Consider the following 6,000-nt stretch of genomic DNA (forward strand, 5'->3'; position numbering starts at 1 on the left):
GAAACAGTGCTATTATTTTAAAAGCTAAAATACACTAACATATAATCCCATATTTATGTAACAAAAGATACAGATACAACCATTCCATACTCTTGTCAATGCAGAATTGCTTTTTAGAATGACAACTACATAATGTAACTCATTGTATTTACAACTTTAATTTAATATACATATGGTCAAATTATCCTCCAAAACTTTTGTACCAATTGGTAGTTCTGTCAATGATATATAAAAAGTTCACATTCTCACAAATCTAAATGTTACCAGTTTTGAAACTTTTTGCTAATTTGAGAGGTTAAAAACAGTATTTTAATTTTCAGTTTTCTAATTAAAACTGAGGATGGGTAACCTTTCATGTGTTTGTTGAAAATTGTCAGCTCTTCTTTGTAATTACTTGTTAACATATTTGCTCCTTATTATTATTATTTATTATTTTTCTAATTATTCTTAAAGTGTTCTTTGTGTATTAGGGTTTGTGACATAATAAAATATATTTTTGGGCTCTGGCAAAAAAAAAAAAAGAAGCCCTGCAGGTGATTTTGATGCACACTCAAGTTTAAAAAGTACTCTAGAGCATTATTCTGCTTTCAGGCAATATTGGCTTTCACTGAGTCATAGAATATGGGGGCAGATTTGGGCAGGTTTCAGGGCAAGAGATTCCATTATCAATTTCAGAAAGCTCCCTCTCTTTTATGAAGCACTTTATGATCCCTGATATACACTTAATGTTTGTCACCCCAAATTTTATATGTCGAAACCTAGTTAATCTCCAATGTTGTGGTATTTGGAGGTGGAGATTTTGGGAGGTGATTAGGTCATAAGAATGGAACCCTCATAAATGGGATTAGTGCCATTATAAAAGAAACCTCAGAAAATTCCCTTGCCCCCCTTCACCATGTGAAGATATAGCAGAAGATGGTCATCTATGAACCAGGAAGTGAGCTCTCACCAGACACCAAATCATCCAGCTCCTTGATCTTGGACTTTCCAGCTTCCAGAACTGTGAGAAACATTTCTGTTATGTATAAGCCACCCAGTCGATGGCATTCTCTTATAGTAGTCTTAACAGACTAAGACATTGCCCTGTCTTCATACAGGGTTCTCCTTCTCATTGGCAACCCTTTTCAAATCCTCTTTGCTACAAGAAATCCAGATTTGGCAAGTACTTCCTCATATCCTCTGTCAAGTGATTGCCTAGTTTCTGAGCTTCCATATCATGTCTCTCAGACATAACCAACAGAAATAAAACTCCAAAATTTTCAACATCCTAAAGTTGCAATGAGTTTTATTTTCATTAGTATGCTGATGGAACTCTACTCTTTAAAGTTATCTTTACTCACATTATCTCATATAACCCACTTAAAAATCTTCTGAAGCAGTTCCTGTTATTACCCCCATTTTCATGGGAAACTGAAGCTTAGGCAGTTTAGTAACTTCTGTAAGATTAGAGCTAGCAAGCAGCAGAGCCAGGACTGAAAGTGAGGTAATATTTCAAAGCCTATGAGCTTAATCATAAAAGTATGCATGACCCCTTCCCTGAAAGGGATGCAATGAAATGGATAAGGATGTAGAAGGACAAGGCCTGGACTTATGAGGCTATATCAGGGAGAGGGAACAATGAGGGGACAAGAGGAGGTATGGCTAGATTCTGTTTTGGAGTATGCTCTAGGAGGGAAGAACTACAGAAAATTCATCCTGATAGAGTGTGCTCCATTCAAACTAGAAGAGTGTGTTCAAATAGGGCATCCAACAAGAAGGTCTGAAGCAATTTATCAGAGCCAAGTTAGTTTCAAATCTAAACTGGAGTTCGAGGACTAGGGATGGTGACAGTAAGGAGCAGTGTACAAATTGGGGTCTACCTGGATTAATATCAGAATTCCAGAGACAGGGTGGGGAGGTCAGGAGGACAACAGCAAGATTTTTATGAGTTCCCAGCATATATTTGTATCACTTTATCACACATTGTCTTTTAATTGCTAATTGCAATATCATATGTATGAATAGCCCTCCAATCAAACTGCAAACCTCTTGAGGACAGCAACCATAAGTTGCACTTCTTTTGTCTTTCCCCACAGTACCCAATGTTCACTAATTCATTTATTCTTTCATTGATCATCTGATCAGTTTCTGTGTTAGATACTGGGGATACAAAGATGAGTTAGACATGGTCCCCAACCTCGTAGAACCCACAGTATAAAATGGATTCTCAGCAAGACTTAATGGATGAAATTCAGAGGTTATAGACCTGAAAAATATTGGATATGTGAGCATATATGCATTTTTTCTGTAGAAAATCTATAGTTTCTATCAGATTCTCAAAATCGACTAGAGCCTATAGTTTGGTGAGGGGGAGCAGACATGTAAATAAATAATAAAATATGAGTCCTAAGAGTTGGTGAGAGGAAACAGATCATGGAAGCATGTAAAGCTTCATAGAAGAGGTAATAGTTGGCTTTTTCAACCAAGCCAGGGGGACAAAGCATATTCCAGGAATAGGGCACAATATGCAAATGCACAGAAGAGTGAAAGAGCATACTGCATTTGGGAAACCACAAATAGTTTGGTATGGCAGCAAGTAAGGCTAGAGAGGCAAGACCAAAACTACCTCTTCCTCCCTTTACCTCACTTTTGGAATATTCCTGTCTATTCTGTGGATAGACTCACACAGACAGCCCCCACACTACAATAGCTACTAAGAAGAGATAAACAGTAGACAGGTGTCCTCAACAGGACCACAGGACCTGGCCCTCATTTCAAAATTTGAAAAGTGAAAAGAGGAGGTTTAGATAGGTAGCCTTTTTCCCCTCTCACATTTGTATTCCTAGCTTTGGCACTTGGAGAAATCACTGGTGGTAAGGGAAATGAAATGCCGTTACTCACTTTTTAGTCTTTTTCCATTTTATTTCTAAGAGACTTTGAGGGACCAGCGGGGTGGAGAGCAGTGTGTCTGTGGTTATGTAGCATATTATCTAGTTGCTAACTTTCCAACTCATTCTCTATTGTTGCTCTGGGAGTTTGTATGGTCTCTTAAGCCATTATACCAGAGCTAGTATCTTTGGCATTGCCTTATTCCCCTGCCTTCTTCTCCCTTTTTTCAGGCTGTTACCAGGACTGACTTCAGAAATTTGTCACTTTAAGAAGCAGAGTAGTCTGAGAGAGTATTGAGTTCAGACCAAAGTGTTGACGCCTCCCTCTTCCCTGCTTGGTGAACCGTTACCTGGCTTTGGATTTTGGCTTCCCTTTTAGTCTTTGTTTTTCCATCAGGGTACTCTGGATTTCTCAGCTCCTCTCAGTCTGACCTCTATCCTGTATGATTGCTTCCAGAACCTGGCTTCAATGAGGGTTCCTCCCTCTCCTAAGCCCTGGCATATGTTTCAAGGGACTGACCTCTGTATTACTGACTCCTACCTGACCCTGGATTGGGTATATCTCAACAAGAAGCCTTTTGCAATCAACGTTCTTTAGTGTGTCTATCCTCTGTCATTAGTATCTCCAAGCTAATTCTTGAGGTCCCTACTAGGAAATAAGTACCATTTCCCACCATCTAGTCCCCTGGCTTATGCCCACAGCCAGCCAGATCCATTTTATCTTAGCTTCTATTTATACCTGCAGGGAGCAAATTTCATCACTTTCGTAGCCCCGTTTCCAGGTGCTCCCCCATTAGCTGGGAATCAATAGACATCTGTTACCTATCTCCCCACCTGGTGGTAGGTGAGGGTCAGCATAGTGAGGGAGATGAGGAGGATCTTCATTAACTCCCTGGATTATGAGTTTCTCTGAGATAACAGGAGAGTTGTGAAAAAATGAACTCAATTAAATTTGGTAGCCTGCAATTTCTGGTCATAGCTTGTGACTGTTCTGCATCCTAAGAATGCTTTTGGAATTCTGCTATGTTCTTATCCTTCTCACGAGGATAAGCCTTACAAAAAAATCAAAGTCGATAAAAATCAAAGTCGATGCTCTACCAACTGGTATACTTTCAGGAGCCATCAACAATCTCTTAGGGTGGTTTAGGCCTGAACACCTTTTTCTAGGGTCATGTCTTTTGCTTTCACAATGAGGAATAAGGCTCAGAATGAGAGCTCAGGACTTACCCCACACATATGCATGGATTAAGGTCTAAAAGTAAGGCTTTTGCTCAGAACAATAGGGGAGAAGGTGAAGGAAAAGAACTCAAGGACACCAGGAATCTGGAATAGAAAAAAGAGAAATGGTAAAGTAGGGGGTTGTGAAGGTTCAGAGAAAAGTATGACTCAGTCAAAGAATCATCAAAAGTAAGACCTAGAGTTCCCTTTTCTCCACATACTCACCAACATTTGTTATTTATATACTTTTAGGTGATAGCCATTCTGGCATCTGTGAAATGATATCGCATTGTGGTTTGGGTTTGCATTTCTCTAATGATTAGTAATGTTGAGCATCTTTTCATGTGCCTGTTAGCCATCTATATCTCTTCTTTACAAAAATGTCAGTTCATGTCTCCTGCCACTCATTTAATCTGTTTTCTTTTTTGATATTGAGTTGTGTGAGCTGTTTATATATTTTGAATATTAACCACTTATCAGTCATATGTTTGTAAATATTTTCTCCCATTCAGTAAGTTGTCTTTACATTTTGTCAAAGATTTCCTTTGCTGTGTAAAGTTTTTAAGTCTAATTAGGTCCCCTTGTTTATTTGTGGTTTTATTTATTTTGTCTTTTTTTTTTTACATCTTTATTGGAGTATAATTGCTTTACAATGGTGTGTTAGTTTCTGCTTTATAACAAAGTGAATCAGTTATACATATACATATGTTCCCATATCTCTTCCCTCTTGCGTCTCCCTCCCTCCCACCCTTCCTATCCCACCCCTCTAGGTGGTCAAAAAGCACTGAGCTGATCTCCCTGTGCTATGCGACTGCTTCCCACTAGCTATCAATTTTACGTTTGGTAGTGTTTATATGTCCATGCCACTCTCTTACTTTGTCACAGCTTACCCTTCCCCCTCCCCATATCTTCAAGTCCATTTTCTAATAGGTCTGTGTCTTTATTCCTGTCTTACCCCTAGGTTCTTCATGGTATTTTCTTTTCTTAGATTCCATATATATGTGTTAGCATACGGTATTTGTCTTTCTCTTTCTGACTTACTTCACTCTGTATGACAGACTCTAGGTCCATCCACCTCACTACAAATAACTCAATTTCGTTTCTTTTTATGGCTGAGTAATATTCCATTGTATATATGTGCCACATCTTCTTTATCCATTCATCCGATGATACCCACTTAGATTGTTTCCATCTCCTGGCTATTGTAAATAGAGCTGCAATGAATATTTTGGTACATGACTCTTTTTGAATTTTGGTTTTCTCAGGGTATATGCCCAGTAGTGGGTTTGCTGGGTCATACGGTAGTTCTATTTGTAGTTTTTTAAGGAACCTCCATACTGTTCTTCATAGTGGCTGTACCAATTCACATTACCACCAGCAGTGCAAGAGTGTTCCCTTTTCTCCACACCCTCTCCAGCATTTATTGCTTCTAGACTTTTTGATGATGGCCATTCTGACTGGTGTGAGATGATATCTCATTGTAGTCTTGATTTGCACTTCTCTAATGATTAATGATGTTGAGCATTCTTTCATGTGTTTGTTGGAAATCTGTATATCTTCTTTGGAGAAATGCCTATTTAGGTCTTCAGCCCATTTTTGGATTGGGTTTTTTGTTTTTTTGTTATTTAGCTTCATGAGCTGCTTGTAAATTTTGGAGATTAATCCTTTGTCATTTGCAAATATTTTCTCCCATTCTGAGGGGTGTCTTTTGGTCTTGTTTATGGTTTCCTTTGCTGTGCAAAAGCTTTGAAGTTTCATTAGGTCCCATTTGTTTATTTTTGTTTTTATTTCCAATTCTCTAGGAGGTGGGTCAAAAAGGATCTTGCTGTGATTTATGTCATAGAGTGTTCTGCCTATTTTTTCCTCTAAGAGATTGATAGTTCTGCCAATAAAATGGACAACCTAGAAGAAATGG

This window comes from Orcinus orca, chromosome X, assembly GCF_937001465.1.
Source record: "Orcinus orca chromosome X, mOrcOrc1.1, whole genome shotgun sequence".
NCBI classification, from domain to species: domain Eukaryota; kingdom Metazoa; phylum Chordata; class Mammalia; order Artiodactyla; family Delphinidae; genus Orcinus; species Orcinus orca.